This window comes from Rhinatrema bivittatum, chromosome 6, assembly GCF_901001135.1.
Source record: "Rhinatrema bivittatum chromosome 6, aRhiBiv1.1, whole genome shotgun sequence".
Lineage (NCBI taxonomy): Eukaryota > Metazoa > Chordata > Amphibia > Gymnophiona > Rhinatrematidae > Rhinatrema > Rhinatrema bivittatum.
The window spans coordinates 201,902,082-201,917,570 of NC_042620.1; positions in this window are offsets into that span (position 1 = coordinate 201,902,082).

Sequence of the window (15,489 nt, forward strand, 5' to 3'; positions counted from 1 at the left end):
GCTCAAAATAGAGAATACTGGGGGGTGAAAAAAAGGAACATCTGATACAGGTGTCATACAGCATTTGGCACATTTAAAACTAATCGGAGAAAGTTCTTTTTCACTCAACGCACAATTAAACTCTGGAATTTGTTGCCAGAGGATGTGGTTAGTGCACTTAGTGTAGCTGTGTTTAAAAAAGGATTGGATAAGTTCTTGGAGGAGAAGTCCATTACCTGCTATTAATTAAGGTGACTTAGAAAATAGCCACTGCTATTACTTGCAGCAGTAACATGGAACAGACTTAGCTTTTGGGTACTTGCCAGGTTCTTATGATCTGGATTGGCCACTGTTGGAAACAGAATGCTGGGCTTGATGGACCCTTGGTCTGACCCAGTATGGCATCTTCTTATGTTCTTATGTTCTAAGGTTTATATAGACTGTGAAAATAGGGCAGGAAAGAGAAAAAAAGCTAGGTAGTGCCTAAATTGAAACTAGTAGCCAACCATCCAACCTTTAAATAAAACACTTGTGGTTGCTAGACATAGGTCGAAACACTGGAATACAAAATTCTGCCCACGTTCAATGGATTTACTGGTGGGTAGAATTAATTGGCTCATAATCAAGGTCCCAGAAAACCCTGGGAAAAATTACTAAATCCTGAGAGGCACTGGTGACAGTTACAGCTAATCTAGTACTGTAGAGGAGCGATTCTCAACCGGTGTGTCGTGACACACCATTGTGTCGCCAAGCACCGGCAGGTGTGTCGCGGCTACCGGTGTCCCACTGCCCCGGTGTGCCAATGGCAAGAATCCTCCATTCTTCCTGCCCCCGTGTAGGCCAATTGGAAGCCTCCTCCCTTCTACCTGCCAATGGGAGTAGGAAGAAGGAAGGAAGCTTCTGATTGGCCGGTGAGGCAGGAAGAAGGGAAATAGCATAGGCTGGGGGTTGGGAGGAGTGGCAGTGTCGAAGCGAGGCCGCCACAGGAGCTCATCCCCGTAGTGGTGAAGAGGAAACCAGACCCCCGACGAAGCAAGGTCGCCATGGGAGCTCATCCCCGTGGCGGCAAAGAGGAAACCCAGCCCCCAACGAAACAAGGCCGCCACGGGAGCTCATCACCATAGCGGCGAAGAAGAAACCTGACCTCGACTAAGCAAGGCCACCACAGGATCCCATCCTGTGGTGGCGAAGAGGAAGCCTGACCCTGGCCAAGCAAGGCCGCCATGGCAGCCCATCCCCGTGGCGGCGAAAAAGAAGTCCCGCTGGAGTAAAGCTGCGGCGGAACTGGAGCCCATCCCAGCAGCGAAGGAAGAAGAGGTTTGGCGGTGAGGCCCAGTGCATGCATGTGTGAATGGGAGCCTGGGTGTGAATGGGTGCCTGGGTGAGGGCTGGAGGGTGTGAATGGGAGCCTGGGTGAGGGCTGGTGAGTGTGGGGGTGAATGGGTACCAGGGTGAGGGTTGGTGGGTGTGAATGGGTGCCTAGGTGAGGGCTGGTGTGTGTGTGGGTGTGAATGGGTGTGTGCTGGTGTGTGTGGTTATAAATGGGTGCCAGGGTGAGGGGTGTGTGAGGGTGTGTGCTGGTATGTGTGGGTGTGAATGGGTGCGAGAGCAATTGTGTGTGATTTTGAGCTTGTATATGAGAGAGCATGTGTGTGATTGAGAGAGAGACTGGTCAGGGAGGTGATGTGTTTCTGGGTGAGAGAGAGAGACTGGTCAGGAAGGTGACTGGTTGTGGGCCCTAAGAAGAGGATCGTGAGGACAGAGCTTCAGCAGCCGCTGCTGCTTATGATTTTGGCCTGCAAGAGAAAGGAGTAGGAGAGTTGCTGAAGATGGTAAGTAAAGGTGTCTTTTTAAGTTTATTTTTCTTGATTGACTGTCATTTTAATTATTGGGTATTATGTAATCTGTCTGTTTTGAAATATCTAATTGGTATTTGGGCTATTTTTTAATAATTTTTATGAGTTTTTAATTGATGGATGTTATTCTGTTCTTCAGCTGTTTTGAAACATTTATTAGTATAGTTTTACAATTATTTCTGCATGGGGTTCTATTGCAGCTTGGCATATTCTGTTTTCCTAATAGGAAGTATACTGGTGTTTAGGGCCTGATTTAGTATTTGTAGTATTACCTTTTCATAGATAGGGTTGTTACTGTTAGAGTGCATGCCATAATGCAGGTGTAACTTTGTGCAGATTAGTTTGTGTGCATTATTGCAGATCCTAAGACTATGTTAGGTGCTATATTTGTTTCCATTTCTCCAGGTTTGCACTGCATGCAGAGTGGCTTTTTTGGTTTTCCATTCCAGTTTCTGTCTCCATATTTATAATTTGTGGTCTTTCTGTCCTTGGTGAAGGTCAACTTTGTGTGTGACAGAGGTGAGGTATTTTACTAGTATGTAGGCATTTGTGTCAATCTTATTTGTTGTGTTTTCTCAATAGGATATGCATTAGTGGTAAATTACTGTCTTTTCATAAGGAAGGCTATTGGACCTAGTAGTAAAGGGAGTTTGTTTTGCTTTCACTGAGATGTCACCAGAACCAGAATATCTTTTTTGTATGGTGAGTTGTATGGGTAATGACCTAGTTCTGTTCTGACCCATTGTTGGGGGTTTGAAGGGGTTCCCGTGGATGCAGAGTGTATGTTTACATTTAGCCCCGTGACGGACACATGTTCAGTGTGTCACACATGTGAGAACCATCTGTCAGGTGTGTCCCGGCTGAAAAAAGGTTGAGAACCACTGCTGTAGAGCATAATATATGGCAAAAGAGAGAAAGCAGTCTGGGGTGACCATGAAAAACTGGTCAGAATCTAAAAACATAGGCAAAGAAAAGGAAAGCTGAGCGCACAGAGAGCAAGTTTCCACAACAGTTAACAACCTTTGTGTTGAGGATGGTATTTGATGATAATGATATGATTTGGAGAAGAGAGAGACCCTTGCCTGCATTATTTCATTTTATGTGGCGTGTAGGAAAAAGATTGGTCTTGTGTCTTTGGCTTATGCTCAGATGTGGTCTAACACCTAACAATGAAAAGGAGAAGAAGCTTATGATATCAATCTATGTAGGAGATGAAGTGGCATTCAAGATAGTTGGATCAGCACACATCAGAAATGTGTGTGGTTCTGCTTTGTAGAATGCTAAATGGAAATGCTATGTTCCTAAAATGATTTTTGTTACTGAAAAACAGAACAAATCCATGTAATAAGTGAATGGATGAACACTCTAATGACAAGCAGGCACTGACCTCCAGTTGAAAGATATTAAAAAGAATTAATTTTCTTGATTGAGCAGAAATATGGTACTATGAGGGAAGGAATATTAAAATGAGAAACTATCTGCAAATAGCTTTGCCTCAAGGTATCTTAGAGGGAGTGGTGAGGACAGGTGGGCAATATTAGATTCTTCAAATTAATTTCTTTAGATTTATGATTTTATACAACTTATTCTGAATTTGTCAGAGCCTCATGTACATTAGATACATTTTAGATTTCCACAGTATGTAAAATTTCTCTTTCACTTCTCCTAATGAAGTGAGTCCTGGAGTTGACAACCTCAGTCCTGGATTGACAAAAACAGATCTGGTTTCCAGAACATCCACTATGAAATGCATGGCATATATTTGCATACAATGGAGGCAGTGCGTGTAAATATACCTCATTAAAGCACTCCCTGCAGTAATTTTTTGATAAGCGAGGAATACAGACTTTACGTCCACTCCTTGTTTCATCAAACAGTATCCTCTGTTAGTCCTGAATTCAGCTTGATGCTTTTTCTGTCCCCTTGTAAACACCTCTGATTTTAGATGAGCATGGGCGAAAAAGACAAACATTATCATTGTGTTGACAGCCATTACTCAAAACCAGCACATCTCTTTGTTTGCACAGGAACAAAGCAAACTCTAACAGGCCCTGCTGAAAACAGAGTGTTCCATATAGCTCACCGGGTTCAGTATTTGTAATCCTCTTGTGGCTTTGCAAATTCTGCTGTAAACCTAGAATGCAATATAGTTCCGTAGGCTCCCAAAGGGTCCATTTTCAGCTGATGTGCGGCTCAGCTAGTTAGCCAGATAAATATATCTGGCTAACTAGCAGGGTATATTCAGCAGCACGGTCAGTTATGCGGCTAATTCTGCTGCACCCTGGAAATGCATCCGACCCGCCTCGGAATGCCCCCAAGTTATACAGATAAATTCTAGCCATATAACGAGTTATGCAGCTACAACTTAGCTGCATACAGTGACAAATATTGCTGGATAACCTTTTAGATGGATAACTTTTAAGTTATCTGTCTAAATGGCTTTTGAATATCGACCTCATAGTTTGTAATCCTCTTGTGATTTTGAAAACTCTGCCATAGACCCAGCATATAATATAATTCAGTAAATTCATAGGGAAATTTACAAAGTCACAATATGTGATTAACAAGCGAAGAACAGCATTTATCACAAATAAAATGCTCTTTATTGCATGATAAGAACATAAGATTTGCCATACTAGATCCATCAAGCCCAATATCCTGTTTTCAATAGTGGCCAATAGGGATGTGAATCGGGCTTTGGACGATTGAAAATATCGGACTATATTTTCAAAATCATCAGAAATTGGGGGCTCCCCCAAAACGATAGGAAAACCCCACGATATTGATCGTGGGGGTTCTCTTATCGTTTTGGAGGAGGGCGGGAAAAACGGCACACAAAAATAACCCCTAAACCCACCGCGATCGGGCCCGATGAAAAAAAACCCACATGTGAATCGGAACCGGAATTCAAACCGATTCCGGTTCCGATTCACATCTCTAGTGGCCAATCTAGGTCACAAGATCCCAAAGGCTAGATAGTGTTATGGTTTCGAGGTGTTTGAGTGGATTCTTGGATACTGTGGCAGATGACCACGCCCACGGGGAGGAGCCCCGTGGGGAGCCACAGTACTGTGCTAGACTCAGGATGCACAAACACAGAGTTTTGTCTTTTATTGTACAGCTGGTGAATACCACCAGAGGAGGCAGTAGTGAGTTGATTCAGAGGTAACAGTCCAGGGACCCTCGGCAGAGGGAACCCGTCTCACCAAGATGGTATAGGGATATCCAGGTGTAGGTTTCCCAGCCCGGCAGAGCTGTAGATGAGACAGACATAGAATTAGATTACTCACTAGATGATAGCTGTAAAGTTGATGATTCCACCAAGCAGAAGAGATGGTAACAGGCACCGAGGCAGGGAGAGCAGGCCCTCGAGGAGCGAATACCTGATCCCAGTAAGGCACCTGAAAGAAAGAGGAGGGCCCTTGAGGAGCGGGTACCCAGGTTAGAGTATACCCCGAAGGGCAGAGAGGGCTTCCAGCGGCAGCAAGGAAGCGGCAGAGTAGCTTAGACTGGACGAGCCCAATCCTTCAATCCAATCCTTGCTAACTCAACGAGCTAGCAAACAAGCGTAGGCTAAATACCCGGATGGTGTGATGTCACTTGAGGGGGACACCCCCGAGGTTCCCGCCATGATATGGATAAAGACTTGGGGGGCATGCGCGCACGCCCCCTAGGAGGTCCTTAGGAGAAACATGGCATGAGGCTTTGCCATAGCCGTTCCGGGGACACCGGAAAACGCGGCTTGTAGACACGGTTGTAGCCATCTTCCCAAGGCTACCGGGGAGAGCAGAGAAAAAGGTGAGGCACAAGGGTCGAAGCCGTCTGAGACCGACAGACGCAACAGATAGATTCCATACTGCTTATCCCAGAGATAAGCAATGGATTCCTGCAACTCCACCTTAATAATGGTTTATAGACTTTTCCTCTAGGAACTTGTCCAAACCTTTTTTTAAACACAGCTACACACTAAGGGGCGGATTTTAAATGCCCTGCACGCGTAAATCCGGGCGGATTTACGTGCGCAGGGCCCTCGCGCGCCGGCGCGCCTATTTTGCATAGGCCGCCGGCGCGTGCAGAGCCCCGGGACGTGCGTAAGTCCCGGGGTTTTTTAAAAGGGGCAGGAGGGGGCGTGTCGGGGCGTGGCCGAATGACGTGGCGTTTTGGGGGCGTGACGTGGCGTTTTGGGGGCGGCGACGCGGGTGTGGTTTCGGCCCGGGGCATTCTGGGGGCGTGGCCACGGCCTCCGGACCAGCCCCCGGGACCGGAACACGGAGCGGGGCAGCCGGCCGACGCGCGCAGATTTACGTCTGCTTTTCGCAGGCGTAAATCGTGGAATAAAGGTAAGGGGGGGTTTTAGATAGGGCCGGGGGGTGGGTTACGTAGGGGAAGGGAGGGGAAGGGCAAAGGAAAGTTCCCTCCGAGGCCGTTCCGAAATCGGAGCGGCCTCGGAGGGAAAAGGCAGCGCGCGCTGGGCTCGGCGCGCGCAGGTTGCACAAATGTGCACCCCCTTGCGCGCGTCGACCCCGGATTTTATAAGATACGCGCGGCTACGCGCGTATCTTATAAAATCCAGCGTACTTTTGTTTGCGCCTGGTGCGCAAACAAAAGTACGCGATCGCGCAATTTTTTAAAATCTACCCTTAATAGTTTCACCACATCCTCTACCAACACATTTTTAAAGTTTTAAATATTCAACTTAGTAACTTCATTATGTGTTCCCTGTTCTTTGTACTTTTTAAAAGAGTAAACAACTGATTCGCATTTACTTGTTCACTCATTATTTTATAGATCGCTATCATATCTCCCTCAGCTGTCTCTTTCCCAGCGATAGCAGGCTGAATTAGCCATGCTGTCTGGGAGTGTCGTCGTGCGACCGGCAGTAGGCGAAGTTTCTCCTACAGTACAGAGTTTTTGAAACTCTATGCGGCTGCGCGGTGAGGTTCCCGCGCAATTGTGAGATTTACCTCAGTCTCTTTTTTTCCGCGAGCAGGACTGCAATCGGGCTGTTTTTCTCCTCTCCTCGTCTTGCCACAATTTTCGAATTTTTTTCGAATTTTTTCGATTTTCGATTTTGAAAGCTCCGGCGATGGCTCCGAAGCCATCAGGATTTAAATATTGCCAATGTGGCAAAATTATGTCCATCACCGATGGACATAATTATTGCTACATTTGCTTGGGCCTGGAGCATGACACAGCCTCATGCAGAGACTGTGGTCAGATGTCTCCCCGGGCCCGAAGACAGCACGCCGAAAAAATTGCGCACCTACGGTCCCCTCATTCTTCGCCGGGCCTGGCGAAGAAAACAAAGAAGAAGCTGCCTAGAAGATCGACTTCGCTGGAAGGAGATTCAGCCAGGTCGGTGCTACCACCAGGGCTGCGAAGGAAGATCGAGGTCTTGACTCCCTCGGGAGATAAGTCAACTGCGTCATTGGGGGCACAGGGCTCTGTGCCCCCTCATTCCCGCTCCTCGACGCCAAAGCACTCGGAGCATGGGAAAAGCAAACGGAGCAGCCACACGAGGCACGGCGCACCCCATGGCGCATCGGCGTATGGTGCATTCCATGGCGCATCGGCGCATGGCGCATCCCACGGCACATCGGCGCACCTCACAGCGCATCGGCACATGGCGCATCTCACGGCGCATCGGCGCCACTGGTAACTCAGGACGGCGCTTCCATGCTGGGTGCATCGGACGGTGCTTCAGGGAGAGCTGCTTCGCTATCTTGTTCATCTCAGCATGATGTTCAAAAACGGAAACGCGTTAGCCATCACCATCATGGTAATGCAAAGCGTACAAAACATCAGGACCCACCTATAGGTCCACCATTGACCTCTCCCCAAGATCCACCTCATCGTGAGCACCATTCTAAACAGAAGACCAAGAGGAAACATCTCCAAATGACAGAATCCCCACGTACCGATTCTGAGGTAGAAATAGTTCAACCATCTACTAATCAATCGTCAGAGGGGGAGAGTTCTCAATCTGTTTGGTCCTCTTCTCTGAGATCTCAATCAAGCCACCATATGGAACCACACCGCCCTTCTCAGGATTTCTCTCCAGGAGCGCTGCCCCCTCCTGCAGAACCACTTCCTCCGCCTTCACATCATACATTAGCATCAAAGGCAATGTCACAAATTTCTCTTGCTTTGACTTCTTTTTTCCATGATCTGGAAGAGATACATCCACGGATTCTGGGTCCACCGACTCCAACTTCTACTTCACATCTCGCAACGGTCCCGCCACCAAAGCAGAGAGAAAAATCACATCCAGTCCTGGACAATCCAGATTCACTACATTCACCATGGACTTCATCGTCGCCTTTGTCATCTACAGGTTTTCCGTCAGATCCCCCCGAGGGCCTTCCCGAACCATATTCTCCTTCGGAGATTTTATCCTATGCTAAATTTATAGAAAAAGTAGGATCTCTCCTAAACATTGAAACAGGAAAGGTTCCTGACCCTCGGCGGAGGTTCTTGGAATCCTGAAAATATTTGAAATGCCGCCTGAACCAACTGCCTTACCACCACATGCGGTGTTAGATGCGGTTCTACATAAGATGTGGGAAAAACCCTTTACTACCTCAGCGGCCTCAAGGAAAATGGATTTAAAGTACAGGACGAGGAATTCCATGATATATGACTCTACCCAATTACCCCATAATTCGGTAGTGGTAGAATCGACACTATTACGGGCCAAAAGATCAAAATTCCATGCGAATTCACCACCAGGGAAGGATCATAAATCCCTGGATGATTTTGGCCGTAAGGTATATCATTCCTCCATGCTGGCCACGAAGATACAACACCATCAATTTTACTTAATACAGTATCTCTTTGAATGTTTACAGAAATTACGTCCAGTATGTGTGGCTTCGGATAATTCCTTACCGCAACCATTCACAGACATGGAGGAAGGTCTCCGACACTTACTCCGTTCAGTTTATGAGTCATTTGAATCATCGGCTCGTTCTTCAGCGAAAGCAATAGCAGCATGGCATGGTTAAGAGCTAGTTCCATAAGGGACGATGTCCATGACAAGTTGGTGGATATTCCTTGTTTGGGGGACAATCTTTTTGGTAACAACTTTGGTGAGACAGTTACCCTTCTGAAAGAGCAGAATACGGCAGTTCAATCCCTGACTTCGTCAGACCCGCATTATTCTTCTAAAAGATTTTATCCTTCATACCAAAGAAGACCTTATGCAAGGGCACCTTTCAGACGGTATAACACGTATAGGTCTCAGTATTATCAAAATCAACGTTACCAACCACAACCACAGCCTTCACGTGGGCGACCTCGCCAACCACGTCCACCAAAACAAACTCCAGCAGCATCACCAAAGCCAGCACAGTCTTTTTGAGTTACCCAGAGCCACCTCCACCTCACTACATAGGAGGTCGCCTTCAGCTTTTTTTTTTTTTTTATTAAACTTTTCATTTTCAAGAAGATATACAGTTTATATGCATACATTACTCAAGCATAAGAAAGTAATCACAATAATCACAAAAAAAAAATCCTTTGCATATTCATCTGCATTACCTGTAAAATCTACTGTAGTAATTACAGAACCTGACTGATAACAATGAGCAGTATCCAATAAAGATATTTAATATTTATTTATTTATTTATTTCGGATTTTTATATACCGGCATTCTCAATACAAGTATCGAATCAGGTCGGTTTACATAGAACAAAACTGTCGCAATAAAGGCGTTACATTAAACAGCGTTTCATATCATATAAAAATAAATAAATAATACAAATTAAATATTACATAGACTATAATAATAATAATAACTCGTCAACAGGACGTGGATAAATACAAAGGATGTTTAAGGCATGAGTATATATCTTGAATAATTAGAGGGGTAGTCTAAATTGTGATATGTGGGTACATATCACAATTTTGGCTCTGTTTCATTTGGCAGCTGCCAGGAGCGCTTTCGGGGGCAGTTTTTTGTCAGCGCCTCAGCTGTTTCCCTTCCCCCATGCTGCGAGGGATGCAATGTGCTGCCTGCAGGGAGCCTGGGATTCAGTTCTCCCGCGAGGGGATTTGTTCCAAATGCCTCCCTGGCGGGGAGGAATTCTCAAGGGCTGACAGCACACCGAGCAGTCATTTTTCAGCCCGTCCTTCTTCGGGGGGGGGGGGGGGGGGGGTTGGCCCCGTTCCCGTCGAGCGCGGGAACAATATTAATATTATAATTTATGTCTGAACCTATATCTAAATTATCTTTTCTCCCAAATTCTAAGGAATAGAATGGAACTTAGGAATCAAGGTAAACCCGCAATTGCTCTGGATAACTGAATACATATCTCGAATTTTGAAATAAAAGAATACATTTACAAGGAAAACGTAGCAGAAATTTTGCACCTCTCTGTATGACCCTTTCCCTCATAGTTAAGAATTCTTTTCTTCTTAGTTGAGTTTCTAGAGAGACATCTGGAAAAATCCTAATTGGAAAACCATGAAATTGAGAATTCTGATTTTTAAAGTATAATCTAAGAATGAGATCTCTCTGCGAGAGATCAGCAAATTGAACAATTAAAGTTGCACGAGTTTTTATTACCATGTCAGATGATTTCTCTAGAAGCTCAGACAGATTTGTATCATCTTTTTGTTCCCCCTGACCTTGTGCTAACAAATCTCCACTTGCAGCTTCAGAAATATAGTAAATCCTAGTTATTATTGGTATTGCTGTATCTGAATATTTCAAAACCCTTATTAGATAACTCTTAAACAATTCTCTCAGTGACAATAAATGGGTCCTAGGAAAATTTAGGATTCTTAAATTAGTTCTTCTAATTTGGTTTTCTAACTGTTCTAATTTATTTGACTGCATCCTTTCTGACTTGATTAAATTTAATTGAACTTTTCCAATCTCATCTGTTTTCTGCCCCAAATTAGTTTCTATATCCTCTAGCTTCTCTGTTCTTGCCTGTAATATCTTATTATTATTCACACTTTCTTGGACCAATTTTGATAACTCATTAATAGGCTTTTGCATAGAAAGGATCATAGTACCAATTTCTTCCAATGTAAATTTGGTTGGAACTATAACAGGTATACCAGTTATTGCGTCTCCTTGTCCTACTTCCATCCCTTTCTCCTTAGAATCCCATCTGATGTTAATCCCTTGTTTTTGGTCTATTATAACCTGCGACCTTGGGTTTTGTTGTGAATAAGCAGTCACAACTCCCCCTTTCTCAGGAGATGTTGAAAAGACCAAATTCAGGTTCAGGTTGGGGTTGGAATCCTCAAATAAACATTCTCCTCCTCCTTTCCCTGATGGTGGAGCCAGTTTTAAGGGAGCACCAGGGCTTAATGATGTTTCGCTAGTCAGAGAGTTAAGACCCTGCTCATGGACTATAACTCCAGCGACTTCTATACCCGGTGTATAAGATTCAGTTCTGCCAAAGATATCCTGAATTCGTGGTTGAGTGTTGTTTACAACCGGTGTTGAGGTTGTAATCTTCCCCTTCCTCTTGGTGTGAGGCATTACCAAGAGGAGTGGTATCCACGATAATTTAGAAAATCGTATCTCTCAAGAATGAGATCCTTTGGAGACACAATCTACTCAGTCAAATTCCGCCTGTGGCTGCTATCCAAGAAATCATAAAATTTACCTCTATAATAGTCCAGCAGAGACACTTTCACAGCAATCTCCAACGATCTCCAACGAACTCCGGCGAAGCGAGGCTTTGGCGATGCGCCGTTTAAACGCCGGTCTTATGGGCGTTAGTCTGGGCACCTCCCCCTGACGTCAGAGTCCGGAAGGGGTCCAGCGATTGTAGTCAGGTGTGCAGCTTACCCGCTCCAGACAAGACAGTGGCAAATATTCACAGCAGAAAGTAAATCCCTCGAAAATCTCTGGGCGAAGGTAAGCGGCAGTAGAGAAGGATTGCAGCAAAGACTCGCTAGTCCAAACGCCGGTCTTATGGGCGTTAGTCTGGGCACCTCCCCCTGACGTCAGAGTCCGGAAGGGGTCCAGCGATTGTAGTCAGGTGTGCAGCTTACCCGCTCCAGACAAGACAGTGGCAAATATTCACAGCAGAAAGTAAATCCCTCGAAAGTCTCTGGGCGAAGATAAGCGGCAGTAGAGAAGGATTGCAGCAAAGACTCGCTAGTCCAAACGCCGGTCTTATGGGCGTTAGTCTGGGCACCTCCCCCTGACGTCAGAGTCCGGAAGGGGTCCAGCGATTGTAGTCAGGTGTGCAGCTTACCCGCTCCAGACAAGACAGTGGCAAATATTCACAGCAGAAAGTAAATCCCTCGAAAGTCTCTGGGCGAAGGTAAGCGGCAGTAGAGAAGGATTGCAGCAGCCTTCAGCTATTTTATGCCAGCTGGGAGGCGATTACTTCAGACCGCTGGGTGCTAAACATCATAAAAGAAGGTTACAGATTAAATCTGTTAACTCTTTCCACACTTCCGCAAATTTCCTCTCTCAAGAACATATCAAAATATTCAACAGATCTACAGGAACAGTTAGTCAGTCTACAGGTGCAGAACTCAATCCGAGTACTTCCAACTTCATTACAAAATCAGGGGTTTTACTCCCAATATTTTCTCATTCCAAAAAAGTCAGGAGGTCTTCGACCAATCTTAGATTTGAGAAACCTCAACAAACACATTCAAAAAGAAAAATTCAAGATGACATCTCTCAAGAGCATTCTACCCCTTCTGCAACCCAATGACTGGCTATGCTTCATAGACCTGAAGGATGCTTATTCCCATATATCCATGCACCCTTCCTCCTGGCAGTACCTTTGTTTCCAACTTCAGAACATTCATTACCAGTTCAAAGTCCTACCCTTTGGCCTTTCCTCAGCCCCGAGGGTGTTCACAAAATGCTTAGCGGTGGTGGTGGCTCATCTCCAACAGCTCTCAATACAGATTTTTCCCTATCTCGATGACTGGCTGTTGGTAGCCTCAGATCCGACTACCTTAAAGACTCATGCATTCCAAACAATCAATTGTCATCAGAAGCTGGGATTCATAATCAATTATGAAAAATCCCATCTTCAACCTACTCAAGTTCTACTGTTCATTGAGGCCCACATCAACACTGTACATCAGAGGGCGTACCTACCACCCGACAGGATACAAACACTGTCTTCTCTGGCTCAACGTCTATTCAATCAATCACATGCATCAGCACGACAAATTGTTCAACTGTTGGGTTATATGGCAGCAGCCATCCATGTAGTCCCATATACAAGACTCCACATGCGTCATCTACAATGGGGTCTCAAGAACCAATGGTCACAGTTCTGGCAACCACTACCAACCAGAGTACGCCTCACCAGACAAATGCGAACAGACATTCAATGGTGGATGCATATCTACCACCTGAACTCAGGAGCACCGTTTCACGGCCTCCTCATCAAATCACTCTCACCACCACGGATGCCTCACGGAAGGGCTGGGGAGCACATCTAAACAACTTAAAGACTCAGGGACATTGGTCTCTTCGGAAGTCCAATTTGCAAATCAATCTCCTCGAACTTCGAGCCATTTGGAAAGCACTTCAAACCTTCTCAACCACACTTCGGAGGAAGCATATCATGGTATACACAGACAACCAAGTAGCCATGTTTTATATAAACAAAGAAGGAGGGTCAGGTTCCTGGATCTTCTGTCGAGAAACGCTTCACATACTGACCTGGGCAGTATCCAACCAAGTCTCAATACAAGCCACTTACCTTCCCGGTCTCGACAATGTAACAGCGGATCGCCTCAGCAGAATTTTCCATCCACACGAATAAATTTTGAACCGGGATGTAGTGGCCAACATATTCCATCAGTGGGGATCTCCAACCATAGATCTATTTGCCACAGAGAGCAACTGACAAACTCAGGCATTTTGCTCCATCTACCACAGCAAACTTCGTTACGCTCCAGATGCTTTCCTCATTCCATGGACGGAAGGTCTACTTTACGCTTACCCTCTCATTCCACTAATATCAAAAACAATACAAAAATGCATCAGAGATGCAGCAAACATGATATTCATAGCCCCATCCTGGCCAAGGCAACCATGGTATCCGTATCTCAAGAGACTATCCATTTGCCCACCAATTCTACTGGAAAACCATCCCCAACTTCTAACTCAGGAAGGGGGATCCCTTCTTCATCCAATGCATCAATCCCTCCATCTGACAGCATGAAGATTGAAAGGCACATACTAAACTGATTGCAGGGTCGAGCAATCTGAATAATGTCAAACAATGTAATGACAGTGGCTTACATCAATTGGCAGGGAGGAACCAAGAGCCAGTAAGAATCGCAGGAAATAGCCCAGCTTATGGAATGGGCAGAAGTGCATCTTCAGGAGATCTCAGCCTTGCACACTGCAGGAAAAGACAATGTTGGCTGTTCTCTTGTTTTATGGAAACCGATGTAATGTCTTTTTAATGAATGTCGGTATATAAAAAACATTAAATAAATAGATGTAAGAGCAGACTTTCTCAGCAGACAGAGTTTGGAAGCAGGAGAATGGGAATTGTCAACAGAGGCATTTCAGCTGATAGTGGATTGCTGGAGACTTCCATTTCTGGACTTGCTAGCACTGCAAAGGTTCTCTTAGGGTTTTGAGGTGTTGGAGTGGATTCTTGGGTACTGTGGTAATGGCCACTCCCATGGGGAAGAGCCCCGTGAGGAACCGCAGTACTAGGCTAGACTCAATACACAGAAACACAATGAATTCATATTTATTATACAGCTTGGTGGTACTGCCCAGGGGTGGCAGCAGTGGGGCAACCCAGTAGATAGTCCAGGGATCCTCGGGAGAGAAGACCCCGTCCCAAGTTCGTGTAGATGGTAAGCAGTGCAGAGTGGAAGAGAGAGCCCGGAAGTAGACTTCCAGCGCTGAAGCTGTAGATAACACAAGCTGAGAAAGTTAAGTTACTCACTGAAGTAGATAGCTGTATTGATGATAATCCTGGCAGGCAGAAGTAGTAGAGCTGTAGGCACCAAGGAGATAACCTGTTCGGAGAACAATTCCAGGATACAGTAGGTAAACTGAAGGAAGAAGCTATAGCAGTACAATCATTAACTTCACATCCTCATTATTCGACCACACATCAATATATGGGATCTACTCGTCGGCAACCATATGCCAGGAGACCCTACAGATCTTACCAGTCCTTTCGTACACAGGCTTACCCTGTTTACCAACGTCCTACTCCACAACAGAATACCTCAACCCAACGTAGAGGTAAACCACGTAACCAGAGACAGCAGGCACAACAGCCGGCTACTGTAGTAAAATCGACTCCATCTTTTTAGTAATCCAGCCACCACAACAACATCAAGCTCCACCCAGCAGGATTCATTCTTGCCTGGCAGCCTGGAGAAGATAAAATCCAATCAATGGGTTTTGGAGATAGTTCGTCATGGCTACCAACTCCAATTTCTCACAAAACCCATATTATCTCACCTTTCCACTCTCAAGATTCAAAGCTTTCAACCCCAATTGGGGGAGCAAATTGCTTTGCTTCACAAACAATTTGAACAATTTTCCCGGGGACCCAATCAAAAGAATTTTATTCCCCATATTTCCTCATACCCAAAAGATTGGGTGGATTTCGTCACATCCTAGACCTGAGGGAATTGAACAAATTCCTCATGAAGGAAAAATTCAAAATGTTATCATTG